Source organism: Podarcis pityusensis (genome assembly GCF_964106645.2).
Source record: "Podarcis pityusensis genome assembly, chromosome: 4".
In the NCBI taxonomy this organism is placed as follows: Eukaryota; Metazoa; Chordata; class Lepidosauria; order Squamata; family Lacertidae; genus Podarcis; species Podarcis pityusensis.
The window spans coordinates 54540522-54563853 of NC_138027.1; the positions used below are offsets into that span (position 1 = coordinate 54540522).

A 23332-nucleotide genomic window follows, 5' to 3' on the forward strand; every position below is an offset into this window, starting at 1 on the left:
GGGACTTGCTTCCAAATGAGTATGCTGCACATTTTAGTTGAGTCTACACTCAACTAAATGGGTAAAGGGTTTTCCCATCAAGACTCTTTGATTAGCTGTCTGGTCACTGTTGAGTTATCAAAAAACAATCTATTAAGTTAACCAACAGATTAACTAATATAGTTCACTTGATATCTTAATCTTATGTATGTACATGTACTAAAGCAATTTTTGAGTGAATACTATTTCTGGATTTCACATAGACAAGAAGTTGAACTCTCAGGATGCAAAGGTGGAAGTCCCATTGAATTAAGTGGGACACTTCCCATTAAATTGAGTGGAACTTCTGAGTAAACATGCATAGGATTGTATTACTGACATACAGATGTTATGATGATAATCTCGCTGGGGAAAATTAGTTTAATATGAACCTGATTCTTCATAGAACTTACCTGAAACTATTAAGAGAGAGAGAGAGCTCATTCCTTCCCAGAAAGGTTGGCACCTTGAGCCTAAATACTTGCTCTAGTACATTTGCTTGTTGTGTTGACCTAAGGACATGAAATATGTTGCTGTGAGCACTCAGTTTGCCCCATCCTGTGATCTTTGCTGGCAAAGCAACTTTTCAGATGGGATGCACTGTCTGCATGTTTAAAAAATCTGCTAGGTGGTTTTCACAGGTAAGGAAGGCTATACATGTCAAGAAATTGTTCTGAACTATTCTGATAGAGAAGTGTTTCATTTTTGTATTTAAATAGAGAAGAATTTATGCTACAAAACACAATGCATTGCAGATTTTGAATTTGAATGTTTACTGTGTTGTCAAGGGTGTACTCTTAGCCAGGAAGCTGTATTGAAAACTACAGCCTTCAGTACTGTATCATTGCCATCAGTTAGGAGAATAGTTCACTTTGCATAGCCTTAAACTCCAGATAAAGTATTAAAGCTTCAATTCTAACCATGCTTACTGGGAGTAGAGACTTGCTTCTGAGTAGATAAAGAACAGCACATAGACTGTTCATATAAACTCATTCTATTTATATATTAAATTATAGTTGAATTCTTTCATTTCCATTTAATTTTTTTATTTTGTGAAAGCATGGTTGCAAGCCTTAGATGCTTCAGTAACTGGAGTCTAAAATCAATGAATTACAGTGCATTCTTGTTCATATTTACTTAGAAGCAAGTTTAGCTGTTTTCATTAGTTTCATTGGTTTATTTCCCAGTAAGTATGTTTAAAATTGCATGTGAAAGTTCCAGTTAGTCATATTCAAAGTAGCCCCATTGAAGTAAATGGACTTCATTGATTTCAGTGGGTTGACTCTGAGTGTAACTTAGTTGGATAGCACCCTAACTTGGAGCTGTCTTCTTTTAGAGTCTTGGTAGGAATACCATTCTACTTGCCAGACTATAGTATTGTTTCAAGAATTATAAAACTAATGCATGTCATGGTAAAATGTATGGTATAACCCAGTTTTACTGTGTGTAAACTTTTGAACGAAAGTTAACATGTCTGTTTAGACAACTCTTTTAAACTCATCTAAGTCTGAGTTAAATTGTCATGGTTGTTGTTTCCCTGCACAGAATAGGACAGTTAGAAGAAAGTTAGAAAGTAGATTGGCATTTTGATGCCATACAGTAATTTAGACTGCCCATCTTCTAAAATACATTTTCAGTGCAATTCTCTGGAACCCACAGAGAAGATTAGGGGAAGGTTTATTATGGAGGAAGGAGAGGAAGGGATAATTTCATTGCATGAGTGGTAGTATTCAAACTAAGTTATTTCAAACTAAGTTCTGTTCAAAAATTAAAAGTATTATGAAATTGATAAAAATATGGAATAAAGAAAAGTTATATTTACAGCCCTATGCTGTGCATGTTTATACAGAAATAAGTCCCACTGAGATCAGAGGGGCTTACTCCCTGGTAAGCATGTTTAGGATTGCAGCCTCAATATCCTTTTTAAGAACAGTTGCACAAGGTAAAGTTTGAAATTTCTTATAACTGGCTGCTACTCTTGTCCTTAGTTTACTTTCAAAGAGATTTTGTCAGGTTTAATCTGGCTATGGTTTTTCTAATGACTGGGAATTTCCTTGCCTTAATCCTTAGTAGATATTTGTAATACATAGCGTCATGTATTGGTAATTTTGGTATTGAAACTTGGGAAAATGAGTTTTAACTTTTGTAATAGTGACACAAAAGAGATATATGATATTGAATGAAACTGGTTAATTGCACAGGTATCTTAGTTTTATACAAGAATTTTGAACAGTTTTATTTTGCCTTACTGTTTTTTGTTTTCTAAAAACTTAATGAAAATAAGTATCTGAGAGATGATTTCCTTCCCTACAGACCTTCTTGGGTGTTAAGCTCAGCAGTGGGGGCCATCTTGGTACTTTGGTTGCCCTCGGAAGCTTGGGGGAGGGGGCAGGAGGTGATATAAGAGAGGGCATTCTCTGTGGAAGCCCCTAAGTTGTGGAACTCCTGTCCCACAGAGGTATGTCTGGTACCTTTGCTATACAATTTTCAGACAATGCTGAAAACACCTTTTTACCCTGACGTTTGATATCTGAAATGTATATATTTAGGAATCACCATACTTCTGTGGCTATAAAGTTTTGAATGGTTGTAAACTTTTTAATGTTGCATTTTAAATTGTTGTGACCCACCCTGGGACCTTAGGGTAAAGGGTGAGTAATAAATACAATTAATAATATTTCTTCTACTAATTATGTAGAAGGTGCACAGTATACTGTATTTTTCCATGTATAAGACTAGGTTTTTCCCCTAAAAATTTATGTCAAAAATTATGGAGCGTCTTATACACGGGGCCATCCCCCGTTTTCTTAAATCTAAGTCCCCCAAAATAGGGGGCATCTTATACATGGGGGCGTCTTATAGACGAAAAAAATACGGTATTCACTGACAAGTTAGATAAAGTTGAATTCTGTTGAAATCAGTGAATTCTACAGAACTCAGTCCTGTACATGTCTACTTAGAAGACAGCTACATTGCATTTGATAGCACTTACTCCTTGGTTGGGTTAGTATAGTATTGCAGCCTCAGTGTATACAACTAATAGTATTTTCTTTTGAAGACAGTGTATGTTGGCTTCAGGAAAAAATTACCTGCAGATCTTTGGGAACAAACATTGCTCATGGAGGTTTAAAAGTCAGGTCTGGCATTATTAAATCTGGAACACATAGACATGTGTCTCACAGGGAGCTATGTTCAGTAGTTTAGAAAAGTCAACCAAAGTTTCTTGAAGCATGGTCTGGTTCTAGCTGTCAGCTAGGAGTTCAGAAGAGTTTAACAACCTTATTAATGCTAAACTTCAGTAGTCAGAATTCTGGAATTTGTCGTTGGTCTTTAAAGTCTGTGGTCATAAAGTCTTACTTGCACTGCAGACGGAAGTTTAATAGGATTATACAGAGGAAGGCAAAGTCTGGCCATTGGTCATATAGCTCAGTATTATGTACTCTGACTGGCAGTGGCTCTCCAGGGTTTTAAGCAGGGTTCTCTCCCAACCCTATCTGGAGACACCCGGGGATTGAAAGTAAGACCTTCTGTGTGAAATCAGGTGCTCTATCACTGAGCCCCAACCCTTCCCTATTTTGAAGCAAACTAAAGTTTTCAGTTAAGTGTAAAATGATGCATGTTAGCACATAAAATCTTCACATTATGAGTGATAACCAAAGTTAGACATACAGTGGAAAAATTACTTGACTCCATTGTTTTCAGTGCGTCTGCTCTGATTATGATTTAATTGGCTATCACTCAGTTGTATGCTGATGGATGTTCAAACTGATAGTAGTGACTAAACAGGAAAGGGAATGTGGGGTCCTGGTAGATAGCTCAATGAAAATGTCAACCCAGTATGCGGCAGCTATGAAAAGGGTGAATTAATGCTATTCGTTGTTAGGAAAGGGATTGAAAATAAGATAACTACTATTGCAGTGCAGTTATACTATGTATGCTGTGGCCAAACTTGGATTACTGTGTACAGTTCTGGCCACCACATTTCAAAAACCATACTGTAAAGCTGGAAAAGGTACAAAAAAAGGCCATCCAGAATGATCAGAGGTCTGGAACTTATTTACTATGAGCAGTGTTAAAACTTAGCCTGGTAATAATAATATAATAATAATTTATTATTTATACCCCGCCCATCTGGCTGAGTTTCCCCAGCCACTCTGGGCGGCTTCCAATCAAGTGTTAAAAACAATACAGCATTAAATATTTAAAACTTCCCTAAACAGGGCTGGTGCCAGGTATGTTTTGCAACTGGTGCAGGTCCAATTGGGACCACATAGAGACATCTCCACCTGGCTGGCCTCTCCAGCTTGCTTAAGCAGGTAAGCAGAATAGCTTATTTATTGCATTTATATTCCACCTTTTTCCTCCAAGGAGTGCATGGTTCATCCTGCTCCTCAGTTAATCCCTACAGTGTCAAGAGGCTGTGATTGACTCCAAGGTCGCTCAGTGAGCTTCATGACTGAGTGGAGATTTGAATCCTTTTCTCCAGGGTCCTAACCTGACACTCTAACCACTACACCACACTGGCTTCCTAGGGTACTTCTGTTATGGGGCAGCTATATAAATCAAGTAGGTAAATAAACCTGGGAAAAGCAAAATGTCAATTAGAGAAGGATCTGAAATTTTTTTTGGAAGTTCGATTTTGTTTTATTCTGGATTGTTATATTTGATTTTTTAATGTGTTGTAAACCACTTTGACATTTTTCTTTAAAATATAAAGTAATATATAAATAAAACGAATAATGATATTATTCATAATAAACGTCACTAGGAAGGATGATGTCTAGACATTCTGTTGTGGCGATCATAACCCAGGTTGAAGGTGCCATTTGGTGATTTGCTTACATATCTGAATTTCTAAAACTGACTGTGAAAAAAGGCTACAATGTTTCAGATTTCTCAGTTGAGGAAAAAAAGGTGGCCAAGGTGCGACAAGAGGGATCTATATAAAAGCATGCATATTTTGGAGTACTGGATAGAGAGGAATCTTCTCTCCCCTCCTAATTCTAGGGGTTAGCAAAAGATTCAAGCTAGACGAATGAGAGTACTTCATAAAATGCACATTTAATTTATAGAATTTGCTGTCACAAGATATGGTTGGCCACTATCTTACATAGCTATAAAAGGGGATTAGACAAATTCATAGAGTATAAGCCTGTCAATGGCCACTAGTCATTGATGGCTATATGGAATTTCCAGTATTAGTGGTAGTATGTGTTTAAGTATTTGTTGCTGAGGAGCATCAATGGGATAGTGCTGTTGCCTTCAAGCCTGGCTCTGAAATTCCAAGAGGCATCTCAATGCACTGTGGGACATGGGAAGATGGACTATGTGGACCTTTAATCTCAGATGGTAGAGTTCAAGTTAGGTTCACAAGTTATTTACGAGTATTTTTTGTTAATATACAGTGGCCCAGTCTGCATGGCATATTAATCTGTAGCTAACAACAAACCATGGTGTAGTTAATGGGCAGCGTACTTGCATATGCTCCAATAAAGCTCTTGCTCTGCTCCTATCCCACTCACACTGCATCATTGGAAAAGAAATATGTGATGTCTGAACCCAGGCTTTCAGTTTCTCTCTCTAAATGAACAGTGAGCAGTAAGGAATAAACCTTGATTACTGCTTGTGGCTTGTTCGGGGAGAAACCGAAAGCCTGAGTTCAGACATAATCACAAAGCCACACTTTGGCTTGTTCTCAACAGTGCAGAGTAGCAAGAGTGGAACAGCAGCAGAATGAAAAACTCTTGAGCAACGTGCACTACTAGCATGCTGTGTGTTCACTTTAAACCATGTTTTGTTTTGAATTGTTGTTGAACATGACATGTGAACTTAGCCATTGTAGAACTTCAGTAAAATGCATGGGTTGGAAAAGGGGATTGAATATATATATGATAGGCCTTAAAGACCTTAAGTATACAGTCGTACTTTGGTTGCTGAATGCCTTGGAACTCGTACGTTTCGGCTCCTGAACTATTGAAAACTGGAAGTGAGTGTTCCGGTTTTGAAAAAAAATTCAGAAGCCGAACATCTGGTGTGGCTTCTGCGGCTTCTGATTGGCTGCAGGATGCTCCTGCAGCCTATCGGAAGCCGTGTCTTGGTTTTTGAACAGTTCTGAGAGTTGAACGGACTCCCGGAACGCATTCTGTTTGAGAACCAAGGTCCAAGTGTACTTAATTGGAATTGTGTTTTTGGATGTGATTCTGTATATAGCTGTGATTTCTGCATTGCTGGGGTGAACTAGATGACCATTTGGTCCCTCCCAACTCTACAATTCTATGATTCTGTATTAAGTTATGGCCACTGCCTTAGCTGGTTTAAAAAGAAGATTCAAAACACTATCAGTAGCAATTGGCCATGATAGTAAAATGGAACCTCCAAGTTGTTCTATGCTGATGAGCTTACTGGAAGCATGTGACTGATCACTGTGGAAAAGGAATGCTGTCTTATATGGACTGTTGATCTGATTTAGCAGTACTGCTCTTATGATCAGGCTGTAAGCAGTTTTTTTAAAGGAATTGTCTTTGAATTAAGTTTAAAATCTGAGTATGAGTGAATTAAACTGAAACTTTAATTTTTAGAAGAGAACAGTTCATTTTAAAACCCTGCCAGTCAACTTGTGGTCTATCTTTTCCTTTTCCTTTACACAAATGCTCGCTAATCATTCAAAGTCCCTTTACCTGGTTTCTGTCCCTTCACAATTATTAATTTTTCTATCCCTGCATCAGCCCCACTTCTCTTTCTCTCCTTCACTCTAACCATCAGGGACCCCCTATCTTCCACATTTGCAAACCGTGTTGCTATTTTTCTCACTCCCCATCCCAGTTCTCAGTCCCATTTTGCCTGGGGACAACATGAAAAAGGGGGAATTTCAAGTTGTAGTTAGTTAATTGGAGAAAGGCCAGTGACATAGGACAGTCCATCCCTTTAGTATGAATGAAAATTTGTTCCCTGGCAGGCAAATGCAAGAATTAAATACTTCCGTAGTTGCTCTGTCTAAACATAGAATGTAGTTATGATCAACCATGTTTTATGTATTATGTAAGCTACACAAAAGTAATAAAAGTATCTGAAGAAGTGTGCATGCACACAAAAGCTTATACCTAAAACTACTCAGTTGGTCTCTAAGGTGCTACCTTATAATTTTTAAATTCTTTTGGAAGGATTCTTTTAAAGACTTTCTTGGCTCATATAACTTTTTTGAAGACTTGATTCTTTTAAGGGAGTTTTTAGTTTTTTAAGAGTCTTTTTAACTATCTTTTTAAAGAATTGTTTTAATTTATTTTGACAAAAGTAACAGTAACTGATAATTTTTGTGAAAATATATTTACAACTTCATTATGAGCAGAAATAGCTCCTAAAATGTTTTTAAATTCTATTTATGAACTTGATTGCTCTTTGACTTGTGCGACTTTTCTTGCTTATTATTGAATATTCAAATTTAGAACTGACTTGAGTGAACAAAAAAATATACAGGGTCATGCATGCAGGGATTTCATGCACTACCTGTAGGTTCATGAGGGGAGGAGGATCTGGAACTTCTGAAAGTTGCGTCTGTTTTAGTTAGCTGATTGGGGTGAAGTGGTTGATCTATAGGACAAAGTTGCTGGCTATAGAGAAAAGCTGAAATCACTTTTCAAAAGGCAGTTCCAACTCATGGGGGGGGGGAGTAGGTATTGTACTGGGAAAATGTTTGCAGAGTCAAGAAGCAAAGCAGGAATGGGCCTGAGTAGAATGAGTTGGAAAATATATGAGCTGTCTGCAGTAGGTGGTTGTAGGTGGCACACAGTGCTTTTTCTTTCTGAGATAGAACCTGTATCTGGACTATACACTGCAGAATATAACACTGCAGAATATAGATGCAAGAAAGGACTAGTAGAGTCTTCTGCTCTGGTGCATAATTCTTGTTCACAATTACTGGTATGGATAATTCTCTTGTGAACTAGAAATGTGTAGCTGTTTTGCAGCTGAACTAGTTCTGCCTCCCAGCATCCATGTGTGGCATCTGTTTATCTTTAAGTGTGAGCACATGTGTAGGTATTGCTCTTTAAGTATTCAGTACATGGACACTTGGGGTCAGTGTTAGACATTCAGATATATAATCTGATTGCTAAATGGCACCTTAAACCTGGGTTATGGTCACCACAATAGAATATCTAGGCACCATTTTTTCCCAGTGGGGTGTTGTTATTGTCGTTATGGTATTATTAATTTCATTTCTACACTGATTTATATTTTGAAGAACAAATCTCAAAGCAGTTTACAACACATTAAAATATCAAACAATGTAGAATAAAACAAGCCCAGGCTTCAAGGAAAATATTTCAGATCCTTCTCTAAGTGACATTTTGCTTTCCCTAGTTGCCAGCCTGTCACCCAGAGATTTTTACGTGGTCACAATTAGACCTGTGCCAGCCGCAAAACTTGTCTGGTGCCTGACTAATTTCTAACACTGCTTGGGGTGGAGAGATATTGGTCATGAAATATTAAGAGTGCAGCTACCAACATGACCCTGCTCCTCCATTGATACATGAGAGCCCTTCACATGAGTAACGTGTTGAGAGTTCAGTTTTTCTGTGAAAGGAATCTTTAGTATTGAGGAGCATTCCGTTATGTGAAGTAGTATGACCTAGATCATGGGTAGGCAAACTAAGGCCTGGGGGCCGGATCCGGCCCAATTGCCTTCTAAATCTGGCCCGTGGACGGTCTGGGAATCAGTGTGTTTTTACATAAATAGAAAGTGCCCTTTTATTTAGAATGCCTCTCTGGGTTATTTGTGGGGCTTGCCTGGAGTTTTTACATGAGTAGAATGTGTGCTTTTATTTAAAATGCTGGGTTATTTGTGGGGCATAGGAATTTGTTCATTCCCCCCCCAATATAGTCCTGCCCCCCACAAGGTCTGAAGGACAGTGGACCGGCCCCCTGCTGAAAAAGTTTACTGACCCCTGGACACTCCCTAGGTGAGAATTAGGCCAGAGTCTGTTAACTAGAGGAGAAAGTTTATATTGGGCCACGGTCACGCACAGTGGATAGGAGTAAGATGCAGAGCCAGTAAAACTACTTTGGCATAAGGACGCCTGGAATAATGTGTCCAATTCTGGACACCACAATTTAAGAAGGATCTTGACAAGCTGGAACATGTTCAGAGGAGGGCAACCAAGATGATCAAGGGTCTGGAAACAAAGCTTTATGAGGAACGATTGAAGGAGCTGGGTATGTTTAGCCTGGAAAAGAGGAGATTGAGAGGAGATATGATAGCCATGTTCAAATATCTTAAAGACTGTCACATGGAAGAGGGAGCATGCATATTATCTTCTGCTCTTGAGGGTAGGACTCAAGGCAATAGCTTCAAGTTGCAAGAAGGGATATTCTGACTAATCATGTGAAAAAACTTTCTGACAATAAGAGCTGTTTGGCATTGCAACAGACTCCCATGAGAAGTGGTGGACTCTCCTTCCTTTTAGGTTTTTAAACAGAGGTTGGATGACCATCTGTCATGGATGCTTTAGCTGAGATTCCTGCATTGCAGGGGGTTGGACTAAATGACCCTTGGTTCCCTTCCAACTCTTAAGATTCTATGAGGCCTATAGTTTCCCATGGAAAGAGCAAGACTTAAGCTCTTTGTGGGAATCTTTCTATGACTGATGATACCGATAGATGGTCTGGCTCAGACAAGTGTTCAGAATTCCCCAGGCGTGTTTTGTGACCGGCATGGGTCCAATTGCGACAAAGTGGAGATTTCTGGGTGAGGCTCCCACATGAGCCAGGAGACTCGCGTGCAGCAAAAGACACACGTCTTGTGCTTTTGTATTGCTGTGCGGGCAGCAAACTTTGCTTCTGTGCTGCCGGACAAGCTGCTAGGCACACTTTCTTGAGGGTAAAAATGTTCCTCTGGACTTGATGGGGCATACTTCCAAGCAAATGCACCTAGGGAGAAAGAAGGGGAAGCACGTTCACCTTTGTGCCTACACTGTCAAGCTTGCCTAGCCCTGTATTTCATGAGGCAGTTGCTTGGCACCTTGGAGCAGCCATGCTGGACCAGTCAGGCCTCCCCGAGAGGCATTTCTCTCTCTCCCTCCCTCCGCCCCCCGACAGTTGCAGTATTAGTTCATGTGGTGGTGGTGGGGAACCTGTAATTTGTAAAATGTGCAACTGAATTGTTAAATATATTAACGTTGACGGTGTATTTACTGTATTGCTTTGCAATCTTGCCCCCCCCCCGCCCCAGGTGTCTAGACATTCTGTTGTGGCGACTGAAACCTAGATTTAAGGTGCCATTTGGCGAATAGCTTACATATCTGAGTTTCTAATGCTGGTTCAGATGCTCTGCAATCAATGTTTGGGTGATTGAAAGTAAGCTGTAATGAGCTCTGGGCTTATACATTCACCACTCCTCCTTGTCTGTATGCAAGAAAGAGAGTGAAAGCTCCTGCTTCAATTTTAGATTAAACCACTGTTCCAAATTATGTATGGGCTTGGGTTATTATGCCTTGTTTTAACCAAAGTTTAAATAAACTAAGAACACATTGTGATTTCATATCCTGGTTTGTTCAGTAACTTTGGTTAGAACAAGCCACAGTTCCCTAGATTTGAATGTGACATGGAATTGTGGTTAGTTCTAGAGTAAAAGTGGAAGCTTTCACTCTTCTTGCACATAAAAAAAGCAGGGAAGGGAAGCCCATAAGCTTTTGCTGCAGCTTGTTCCCTATCACCTAAACCTAAATCTGTAGGACCTAAATCTAGTCTAGAATTTAGGTGATGCTCTGAACTGGTGATTAATATCAGATAATGTTACTTGACACAATAGTTGTATGTAATATTTTCAGATATCCTTTCATATATAGGCAACCGTGTTTCAGAAAGCTTTTAATGTTTGATCCTTTAATGTTTTCCTTTATACTTTGTTGGAAACTGCCAGAATGGCTGGGGCAACCTAGTCAGATGGATAGGGTACAAGAAATATATTCTTATAATTGCTATATGCCGTATTTTTCGCTGTATAAGACGCACCTTTTCCCCTCCAAAAATTAAGGGGAAATGTGTGTGCATCTTATGGAGCGAATGCAGGCTCCATGGCTTCAGGGATAGCCGCCCAAAGCATCCGGAGGCTTCGCGTTGCTTTCGCTGAAGCCAGGAGAGCGAGAGGGATCAGTGCGCACTGATCCCTCTTGCTCTCCTGGCTTGGCTTTGCTTTGCTGGAGAGGTGCTGCGCAGCTTTCCCTCTCTGCACAGCGCCCCTTCAGCGAAGCGGGAGGAGAAATGGAAGGGGCTCCATTTCTCCTGCCGCTTCACTGAAGGGGCGCTGCGCAGAGAGGGAGATTTTTTTTTCTTGTTCTCCCCCTCTAAAACTAGGTGCGTCCTATGGTTGGGTGCGTCCTATAGAACGAAAAATACGGTATATAGTCTTCCAGTGGCACTGCGTTTTCATAGAAGTTGGTCTATATCCTTGTGAACAGCTGTAATATTAACTTCTCCTACATTCTGATCTCATGTACAGTGGAACCTTGGTTCTAGAACGGCTTAGTTGACGAACAAATTGGCTCCTGAATGGTGAAGACCCGGACGTAAGTGTTCTGGTTTTCGAACATTTTTCGGAAGCTGAACGTCCAATGCAGCTGTCAGTTTTTGTTTCCAGGGCGCCTGCACCAATTGGAAGCCGCGCATTGGTTTTCGAACGTTTCGGAAGTCGAATGGACTTCCGGAACAGATTACGTTCGAGAAGCAAGGTACCACACTATTAGGATTCCTGTGCGTGCTTACTTGGGAGTAAGTCTCAGTGCATTTGAATCTTCCAAAACTTTTGAGGTTCACTGTTGTGTAAATATATCTGCTTTCAGACATCCACAGAATTAATCTGGGATTATCAATATTTAATAAAATGTATACCTCGTGGTAACTATTTTTATCCATGTAAGATAGGGTAAAATAAGGTTGCTGTGTTAAAAACCTGTGCCCCATGTATGTTCCTGATTAATTTCAATGCCTGGCCAGACTGCAGGGAAGTACATTGATTCACCAAATGGATTTGGCATGATTCCGGTTTGCACAAGGCGTTTTATTATAGTTTTGTTTTAAACAGGATTGCAACATCTTACAGGGAAAGCAGGGTAGGGTATTCTGACTATATAACTGAAACAGTTAGCAAACAGCCACAGTTGTTGCATACTATAACATAGTTTTATATGCCAAGTAAAGATTAGTTACTTTGTACATTTAAGTTTTATACTAATATAAAGGAAATAGTTTTGATATGAAGGAAATTGAATTTCTGTCATAAACTAGATTGTATTCTATGGTAAAGTGAATTTATTTGGTGTGTCTTCTACATGTCTGCTTTCCCACTATCAAAAACATTGGCTAATTTATCTGTGCCAATTAATGACTGAAATAAGCAGTTATGGTGTGGCACGCGTAATGTTTCTGTTTTCCTTGCTGATATCTGAAACCATGGTTTGATAGCAACCAGCATACCTTTTTTAAACAACTCTTTCTCATAAACTCTGCTAAGTTCTTCAAAGCAACTTACAAAGTAATAATATAAAATCATATCAAAAGCTAAACAGCAAAATCCTAATAATTAAAGCCAGCAGCAAAATTTAAAACAGCTGCAAAATTTTAATGTCAACACCCTTTGCAGTGACAGATGCTTGGCAGAAAAAAAAAGTTTTAATCAGACATCCAAACATTTTAATAGAGTTGGCCTAATGGATTTCTGTTGGAAGGGAATTCCATAGCACTGTTAGTGGTGGTACCTAAATCAACACTTCCCTTGGTGTACTTAATACAGTGGAGCAGGGAAGAGGCAGAACATATAGAGCAGGATTGGCGGATATTCCACCCTACAGAGGTTAGCAGGAACTGGAAATCCTTAATCAGGGCAATCTGTCCATGACAAAGGAGTTAGTAAAGGATTCTTCCATTCTTTTTTCAAGAATAGCACCAGAGGTTTGATAGGTTTTCCCCTTCTGAATTTACTCTTAAGTTGTGCACAGTGTCCTTTCTTTCTCAGCTCTATCTCTCTCAGCTCAGGATGTCTCTTCATTTCTCCATACATGCATGGCCTGATTCCACTCCTGCAACACCACAACTCTGCCACTTGGCTGTTTCATTTTTCTAAACACCTGCGTGAAGAAATTCTCCATTTCACCATGTTGCCTCTAGTTCTACCACTATATCCTCCTGCTCTGGCAATCCTTCATCCATATTGTTTTCTGAAATCCCTGTGTCATCTTTAATTCCAGTTTTGGTTTCATCCTTTTGTCCACTTTCATTCATTTCATCAATCTCAGCTCTAATCACTTTTATTTGCTCATCAAACAATTGCTGAAGGATGCCAACAGTCAATGGAACGTCAAACAATGTATGTTAAATGTTCTTGATCTTAACAATTTAGTCTCCACCTTCAGATCTTCACAGCATTATCTCGTAACAAAACACTTTCCTTTCCCACAGAGGAAATATGTAGTAGCAAAATTACTTTTGATTTCGAGGCAACACTTTTGTTGGAAAAACAGAATTAAAAATAAAGATTCTTAGTCCTCAGAACTCTCATGATTGTTTAAAACTTTCTTGGTTCAAATAATTAGGCCATGCTTTTTTCTGCCATCAGCTCTTTAATGATAGACTCTTCTTAAAGCCAGCAAGTAGCTCACACACCTGATGTAAATTTCAACTGGCAAACAGAGAAACATTTTTTTAAAGTACCTTTTTCAGGGCTCTTACGTGGCTTTTGGGCAGCATGTTGATTCCTCCTCTCTAAGTCATTTACCTCCATCCGAGATCCCAGACAGCTTCTCGGGCTCCAGACATGGAAAACAGCTTTTTTCTGAGCATCAGATGTTAATCCTCTGTTCACTCTTATCTCCAGAGTGAATTCTATAGATTTATGTCTTGGATATAATCAATCACCATGTAATTATTTCATCGGCAACCTGCTGACAGAAGACATTGAGTCTGCCATGTTTCTCTCCTGGAAGTCCATCCCATTGCTGCTTCTGACCCTTGCAAGTTCCATTATTTAGGGAGGGGCAACCCACTGTCCTCACATACTTATTTTTAGTGCCCCTTTCAGCTTTCGACACAAGAGGAGTAGAGTTATAGCACTGCTATCAATATCATGATATTCAGTTGTTCCTACATTCCAAGTACCATTATACTGCATTTTAAAATTGTTTTATAAAACACTGAAGTAGTTTTCTAAAATAACCCCACCACTTAGGTCAAGTCAGTGCTTAGAGAGGAAGGAGCAAATTTTCTTTTTGTATCCAAACTCCAAACTCATGCATTCACTTTTAAAGATAACATGTTGCAACAGCACAGCATAATATATATTTTGCTCATAAAAAAACAAAAATTAATAATGGTGGAAAACTGCTTCATTGTTATAATTTCTCTTCACATTCCAGAGAAATAATGAAATAACATATTTTGCATAGTGTGCATGCCAAGCAAAAAGCAATCTCTTATTTGCCTAGTTGTAAGGCTGATCTGTATATTATGCTATCCAGAAGTGTGCTGGCTAAGAGAATGTATTGCTTAAAAGTACCTCAGTGGTGATTTTTTAAAAAATTAAAATCTGCTTCAAAAAGGCTAGTTCTACTGTCTTTCACTTATCGGCTGACCATGTGTTGAAGCCTGATATGATATAGGTTTACTTGGAGTGTCCCATTTTCATGGGGGATTACTTCCAAGTAAGTGTGTAGGATTGCAGCCTTTGATGAATTGTCTTCATTTCTGATATTAGATTTTCATGATGTGAATAGTTAAGTTCCTCCTTTTTTGCTGCTGTATTCTTCACTCTAGTCATGATTGAATTCACATGTTTTTCCCTTGAAGTGACATCTGATTCTATTCATGAGGTGTTTTTTTTACTTTGCTTCTGTGTCTTGTAATGATTCCTTTTCTGTACTGTCTTCACTTTCTTTCTGCATGTACTGAGTACGTGTGCAGATTGCAGCACTGGAGAATGAGAAATTAGTTAGGGCATAGAAGTAATTTTGGCTCCTGAAAGGAGTTCTTGGTACCATTTAAATTCTGGTTCCAGTGTAGTGCTTAGAGATACCATTGGAACTCTGTTTGCTGTTTAGTCGTGTCCGACTCTTTGTGACCCCATGGACCAGAGCACATCAGGCACTCCTGTCTCCTTCATGGATCACTGCCTTGCCATGGCAAAGGGGCTTGAATAACTCAGAGAAGCTATGAGCTATGCCGTGCAGGGCCACCCAAGATGGACAGGTCATAGTGGAGAGTTTTGACCAAACGTGATCCACCTGGAGCAGGAACCGGCAAGCCACTCCAGTATCCCTGCCAAGAAAACTCCATGGAGAAAGACAACAGGCATTGGAAGTCTAGCATAAACTAAATGGGTCAGGTTCAATTGTGATTGCAACACTAAAAAAACTTGTTAAATGTCTTTGCAATATGTGCTAGAGAAAGAGAAAGTGAAAGAATGTGTTTGACCAGAACAGTGGAAGTGATAAGGGTGGATTGGTTTCAGAAAACTGCAAAAATGATTTCGGTTCTGAAGAATGTCTGCTTAGTACCCTTAGCAAAATGTATTGCTGTTAGTTTGACAGCATTAGCCAAGCTTTAGTTTTCTAAGATTAAATAAACACATAAATGGAAACAGAAGTAGACATTTGGACATTTTAAATATAAGGAGCAGTTATTTTTAATTGGTGTTCATTAGAAAAAGTAGTCCAGTGAATAAGGAGATGATCTCTATTACACTATCTTTTCGAAATATATTTTCTAATTGTATGTTAATGACTATGTGCAGAATATCAAAGTACTTGTGTGGTACTGCTTACCTAATTTAGTGGTTTTCCTTTTCTATTGGTAGATCACAAAAAACCAGCTACTACTACTGCTTATTATTATTGTTCATTAAATTTCTATACCACTCTTCATCTGAAGATCACAGGGTGGTTTACAATATAAAAATAACAACAGCAACAACACTTATAATAATAAGAAACAAAAACACCCCACACGCGGTTTAAAAGACTATAAGATTGTTTAATTAGCCAGAGGCTTGGTAGAAGAGGAATGTTTTTGTTTGGTGCCTAAAGGTATGTAATGAAGGCGTCAGGTGAGCCTCCTGGGGAGAGCATCACCTAAGCAGGGAGCCACTGTAGAAAAGGCCAATTCTTGTGTTGTTGCCCTCCAGACGTCTTGCAGAGGAGACACATGAAGAAGGGTCTCAGATGATGATTGTAGGGTCCAAGTCGGTTTATACTTAAACATGTGTAAAGCTTAAAAAGTAGTTTGGGGTTGACAGAGGTCTTGGTAAATAAACATGTACTAGATAATCCTTGCTCCTCCTTCTCTGATACCTGCTCTCCCACAAAAACAGTTTGTGAAACCTGCTGATAAGCACTGCAAATTAACTGATACACTGATCACCCCTCTTTATTGTATTCTAATAGTAAAATTGAAATCCCAAGTTAAATTCAGTGGTAATTAAGTTAGTTTTAAAATTAATGAATTAATCTTTAAGACTACAGTCGTATACCATATTGAACTTAATGGTATCTACTTCTCAGTAGATATATATTGGATTTCACTTTTGTGCAATGCAAATGGCAGATTCATATGGTCCAGTTTTGATGTCCTAACAACAGGTTCTGTGTTCCAGAAGTATTTGCTTCAATTACCGTATTTTTTGCCCCATAGGACGCACTTTTTCCCCTCCAAAAATGAAGGGGAAATGTGTGTGCGTCCTATGGGGCAAATGCAGGCATTCGCTGAAGCCTGGAGAGCGAGAGGGGTCGGTGCGCACCGACCCCTCTCGCTCTCCAGGCTTTGTGTGGCTCTCCACAAGGCGCGGGAGCCCAGCGTTGGGCTTCCCGCGGCTTGCGGAGAGTTGTCTGCATGCCGAAGGCTGGGCGCGCTGAGCTCAGCGCGCCCAGACTTTGCGCGGCTCTCTGCAAGGCGCAGGAGCCCAGCGCTGGGCTCCCATGGCTTGCGGAGAGTTGCCTGTTCTGGGGGCTGGGGTCAGGGGAAGCTCCGGCTTCCCCCGCCCCAGCCCCGCACCTGGGGGGGGGGGAAATAAATTTTTCCCCTTTATTTCCCCCCCAAAAAACTAGGTGCGCCTTATGGGACGGTGCGTCCTATAGGGCGAAAAATACGGTACTAGCCAGGCTCTTTCAGTCCTCACTACTTAATCTCCCCTCTACACATGCAAAGTCCTCTGGCATGTGCAGATGGCCTTAGAGAAAATCAAGCATATTTCTTTCTTGTGTTAGATTATAAACAGCTAAGAAACAGCACGAGTCTTAGCTTTTCCCAAACTGTAGCACATATTTGAGTCTGTTAGGGGCTGCTGAGTGTCCACACTAGAGGGCAAGGAGCACTCATCCTTGGAGAGTTGGTGAATAGATTTGTGGATGTCTAAATAAGTGTGTAAAGTGTCTTTTTCATAGAATTTTGAGTTGGAAGGGATCATATGGGTCATATAGTCCAACTCCCTGCAATGCAGAAATCTTTTGTCCAATGTCGGGCTTAAAAATAATAAATAATCCCAGCCAGTAACCTCAAAAATTATGTTGACATAATCAATTAAGCAATAGTATTTGTTATATAAGAACTGGAACTATGGCTTGGAAGTTATTGGTAATTTTTCAAGTCCTAATCTTGGAAACATATTGACATTTTAATTTCATGGAATTTTGGTTATTAATTAGTTAAGGGGCTCATGAGCACAGTGCAGAGTTGTGGCAGTACATGTGCCCTTACAGGCGCTTAAATCTGCTTCATTAGATCAGTTTTTTTAATTGCCCAGTAGGGCTGATTGTTAGCAAAATGATTCTTATTGTTATATGTAAATAAGAACTATTCTTTTAAACCCTCGGTATCCCAAAATTCATTTTGGAGAGGTGTTTTGGCAAGTTATAATACTGGCTATACATCAGAGGTAGCAAATGCGGTGCCCTCCAGATGCAACAAATCTACATTGTGCAACAATTGTATCACATGCTGGCAAGGGAAGGACCACAGAGACAGGTGATATTTTGTTTCTTATTCCCTCTTTTTTCCAGTTCCTATTTCTCAAGGCCAGGGCACACAAAACCTCAGTTGTCCGAGTTAGCGTCACTATTTGCGAGTAATGCAGTTGTAAATGTTCTGATTGACAAAAGGAATAAAAAAGGAATACAGATATGCAACTGCTTCTATTAGCAACGCTAACTGCCATTATTATAATAAAACACATCTTTTAATATTTCTAACTATTAATTTTAATTAACTGTTTTTGTGTTAATTTTAATATTACTTGTAAATCATTTAGATGTTTACAAGCAGTATAAATTATTTGTTAAATAAATAAATAAATAAATGAATCTTATTTCAAAGGGGATTTGTATTGTTATATGTAATAAAATAAAATAATTAAGCTGAGGGGGGGAATGTTAACTACCCCCACTTCCAATACTACTACTAATAATTTCCAGGGATTGTGAACAAAATGACCCAAATTTGCATTTTGTGTATATGTTTACTTTTAATATTAATTCAATTATATTGTTTTCCTCCCTTCTTCCTTGTATGCTGTTGAAGTGTATAGATTTGTTAGGCATTTTTTAAACTTAAAGGTAGGTGGGGTATTGTGATGGGACGATGAGCTGCTTGTGCGTAAAATCCAAGTCCCTCAGAGTTTGGTCAAGTTTGCAAACCTCTGTCTGTAACGGAGCCCCTTAAACATGGCTCTGTCAGTCGCTTGCAGATTCCGACAGTGGTTGCTTTCGGAATCGCTTCCAACATAAAAGCTCCTTAACGGAAACACGTCTTCTGGACTCTCTGCGTGACAGTTTCCGGCGAGGAGTGGGTGTCCCTACAGGAGGTCCTGAAACCTCCCCACTGTTTTCGCTGGAAGTGTCTCGGAGCCATCCCTCCTGCTCACTTTCCCTCAGCTCAGCTCTTCTCCCCCTACTGGTTCCCTCTTCAGCTGCTGAGTCTCTCCCAACCTGTGTGAGCCGTTCCACCTCCCTTCCTTCCGATGGCAGTTCCCTGACATCCACCTCCCCTCCAGGGCCCCCTTCACCCCCTCCCGCCCCCTCCTCTATGGGCGGTGAGGAGGCAAAACCCCGGAAGGAACTTCCTTCACCTTCCGATGTCTCGAACACTTCTCTCCACCTGTTGCGGTTCCTGGTCTCGAAGTACTCCTCCTCCTCAGAGTCCATCTCCCCTTCCCCTTCCGAATCCGTGAATCCTTCCAACTCCTCCTCCTCATCGGTGGTCCCAATTAATAAATGCCTCCATCTCCTGAACGCTTCATGAATGGCAAGTAGTTCTCGGTCATACACCGTGTAGTTCCTCTCAGATTTGTTCAGCTTTCGCGAAAAAAAGGCACACGGTCTCCACTCTGACTCCTCCTTCCCAGGCTGCAGAAGCACCGCCCCCACAGCCCGGTCTGATGCGGCCGTCTCCACTCGCATCGGTTCTTGTAAATCCACATGCAGGAGCTGTTCTTCCGAAGCGAACGCCCTTTTCAGTTCCTCAAAAGCTCGCTCCGCATCCGCCGTCCAAACGAATTTCCTCTTACTGCTGAGACAGTCCGTAATGGGAGCCGTCAAGTGGGCAAAATTTCTGATGAACTTCCGATAGAAGTTTCCAAATCCAAGGAATCTTTGCACATCCTTCCTTGTTTTCGGTGTTTTCCATTCCAGTACCGCTTGGACCTTGCCAGGATCCATGGCCAATCCCTTGTCCGACAAGCGGTACCCCAGGAATTCCACCTCCTTGGCATGAAACTGACACTTCTCTAGCTTCACCCACAGCTGATTGGCTTGCAGTCTGCCCAACACTTCCCTGACGTCTTTTACATGCTGCTCCTCAGTCTCTGAATATACTAACACGTCATCTAAGAAGGCCCCACAATTCTTGTAAAGCAAAGGCCCCAGGACGTGGTTCATAAACGATTGAAAGCACGCGGAGCCTCCTTGTAGGCCGAAGGGCATAACTAAATATTCAAATGCCCCCAAAGGGGTGAACATGGTGGTTTTCCATTCATCCCCCTTCCTTATTCGTATCAGGTTGTACGCCCCCCTCAGGTCCAGTTTAGTAAAAATCTTTCCCTTCCTGACCCTTGTCAAAATGTCATCAATTCTGGGCATCGGGAAAGTCACTGGTTCTGACACTGCATTTAAGGACCTGAAGTCCACTACAAGCCTGGGTTTGTCCGTGTTTTTTTTGTCCACAAAAAACACTGGGCTGCCCCCCACCGCCCTGGACTCTCTGATGAACCCTCTCTTCAGGTTCTTGTCAATGAACTCCCTTAGCTCCTGCATCTCTCTGTCTGACATGGCGTACAGCTTGCCTACAGGGAGCTGTGCCCCAGGGAGTAAATTGATTTGACAGTCAAAGGGCCTATGTGGGGGTAGTTTGTCTGCCTCCCTCTCGCTGAAGACGTTGCTCAGGTCGGCGTATTGTTGGGGAACCTTCCCCTTCTCCGTTACTTCCGTCCCTGCTAGAGTGGCTCTGGCCCCTCCTTGAGCCTCCCGCTCTTTGCAGTGTTCTAGACAATGTGCTGACCCAAAGGAGACCACTCTCTGATGCCAGCCCACTAGCGGATCATGTAACGCTAGCCAGCTCATCCCCAAAATAATGGGAGCTCCTCCCAAGGTAGCCACATTAAACGCTATTAGCTCAGTGTGTCTTGCTACCCTCATTATCATTGGGACGGTCTGCTGGCTGACTTCTCCTCCCAGCAGCTCCCTTCCATCGATCGTGGTCACCTGCAAAGGGTTACTTAAAGGGATAGTCTGTATCTGGTGCTCAGCAGCAAACTCCTTACTCATGAAATTGCAGGAGCTGCCTGAGTCCAATAGCGCCTTTATCTTTAGTGGGTGTCCGTTAGGCAGCTCTAGTAACACCTCTATCACTAGGGCGGGTTTAGGAGGTTCCGGCGTGGGCACTTTCACTGCTCTTTGGCCTGGCTGCTGTGCCCCGACGGTGGCAGCCAGGCGTTGGCTTTTACTTGCTCCGGTACCTTTTCCTCCCTCTCCCCAACAGCTCCCGCCATTCCTTGCCATTCCTTTCTTTGGGGGCAGACTCTGGCAAAATGACCTGGCTGTTGGCAGAGATAACATTTCTTGGTGCCCTTTCCCTCCTTCTTCCGCTCTTCACTGGGCTTTGAAACTGCGCGCGCGCTGTTCCAATTTCCATCGGCTCTCCCGGCGGGAACGGTGGCTCTGGAATCTCTGGAATGCGAAGCTCCCTCCAACGTTCCCCCTTCCCTTCCCGCCTCTCCAAGGCTCTCGCCTCTTGGCGCGCTCCTATGGTCAGCGCTGATTTGGTCAGCTGGTCCATAGACTCCGCCCTGGGCGCCCGGGAAAGTTCGTCTTTCACAGCCGAAGAAAGCCCTTCTTCAAAGAGCATTTGAATGGGTTCCGCCGATAGATCCCACCCCAATTTATGGATCAACATGGTAAACTCAGTCCAGTACTCACGCACAGATCGGCTCCCCTGTTTGCACGCCATTAACTGTCTGCGTACCACTCCCTGCTCAATATCGCTGGAAAACATCAAATCCATTGCACGAAAAAACTTCCTCGTATCCTTCAGGATGTCATTGTTTGTTGCCATCAGGGGCCTCACCCAGTCTTTCGCCCCCTTTTCGAGATGCCCAATCACAAAAGCCACCCGCGATTCCTCGTCGGGAAAGTCATCAAACTGCAGATTAAGGGCATATTGCATCTCTGTCCTAAAGGCATGATAGTCCTTGGCCTCCCCCCCAAACTTCTGCACCAATCCTGGCAACTTTCTGGCGAGCGGGGTGGTTTTCCCCTTCTCTGCATCTTGAGCCCTCCTCTCCTCGAGCCTCGCCGTCTGCAGCGCTAGCTGGACCTCCAACGCCCGGTACCTTTCCTCCAGGCTTGGACCCGCTCCAGCTCCTGCTTCTCCGGTTCCGGCTGGGTTGCTCATGATGCCTTCTCCTGCACAAACTGCTCACGGAGACTGTCGGAATGCTGTGATGGGACGATGAGCTGCTTGTGCGTAAAATCCAAGTCCCTCAGAGTTTGGTCAAGTTTGCAAACCTCTGTCTGTAACGGAGCCCCTTAAACATGGCTCCGTCAGTCGCTTGCAGATTCCGACAGTGGTTGCTTTCGGAATCGCTTCCAACATAAAAGCTCCTTAACGGAAACACGTCTTCTGGACTCTCTGCGTGACAGTTTCCGGCGAGGAGTGGGTGTCCCTACAGGAGGTCCTGAAACCTCCCCACTGTTTTCGCTGGAAGTGTCTCGGAGCCATCCCTCCTGCTCACTTTCCCTCAGCTCAGCTCTTCTCCCCCTACTGGTTCCCTCTTCAGCTGCTGAGTCTCTCCCAACCTGTGTGAGCCCTTCCACCTCCCTTCCTTCCGATGGCAGTTCCCTGACAGGTATCATTACTGAAAAGGCCCCCTCTTAAGTAGCTGACCTAATTTGTTTCATTTCATCCACACCCTGTCCTGCATTTGTATGTAACGCAAGTAGCAGAAGAAAAGTTCACATACACAAAACAATCTTGCTAAATGTATTAGATATGGTTTTATCTCAAATTAAAAGATAATTAAATTATTTGGAAAGAGCTGCTGTGCAGGGCAAGCACCACAAGGAAGGCCCCCCCCCCGCAACAACCAATTGTTTTCAAGTGCTTTGGCCACTCGATGAATTCCAGGGAGATAGGTCTGTACCCCTTCACTTCTGCACAGTTACCTTCCTTGTGCATTGCAGTTTGGTCCATGACAGCAAGTTATGTTCATTAATTTCAGTAGGTCTGCTTTAAACACGTAATTGAATACCATCCAGTGTGCTGTAGACAGTACTGCGCAAGGTGGACCAATTGGTATGACTTGTATAAGGCAGTTTTCTGTGTCTGGTTACCTGCAGGGCTGAGGATGCAGGATGTTTGCAATCAAATGCAGATGCACTGAACCCAAAAGCTGAATTAGTAAGCAGTAAGCAAAAAGATAGCTAGGATCGGGGGTGGGGCCAAAGGAGGCATTCGCACTAGAGAAACATTTTATAAATTCAGGTTTGTACAGGGATTTTGTAAACCCTCGGGGTGCTATTGACCCATAATACCAGGTAATGTATATGGTAAGTAATTTGTCTATTTTGCTTTTTCACCCTGTCTGTTTCTTGTGAGAAAAAGCATTAAAAACAGGTTTTATGCTAAGAATGTATATACATGAAGAGTAACTAAAGAATTTAAAGGGCGCATTGCAAGGTCACTTTGACTCCTAGCACTTTACGTTCATTGCTTTTCAGTTTTCTCAGTTTTCCTATGGGGTAGAAATAGCTTCAAAAGTTAAAAGAGTAAAAACATCGATTTTTAACTA

At 41.6% G+C, this 23332-nt stretch overlaps 1 protein-coding gene across 1 annotated transcript in view; it reads left to right on the forward strand.

The window, feature by feature from the left end:
* The window catches only part of DYRK1A (dual specificity tyrosine phosphorylation regulated kinase 1A), a 117246-nt gene that overhangs the window by 1635 nt on the left and 92279 nt on the right, over positions 1-23332 (forward strand). The gene's annotated exons all lie outside the window — the stretch shown is intronic.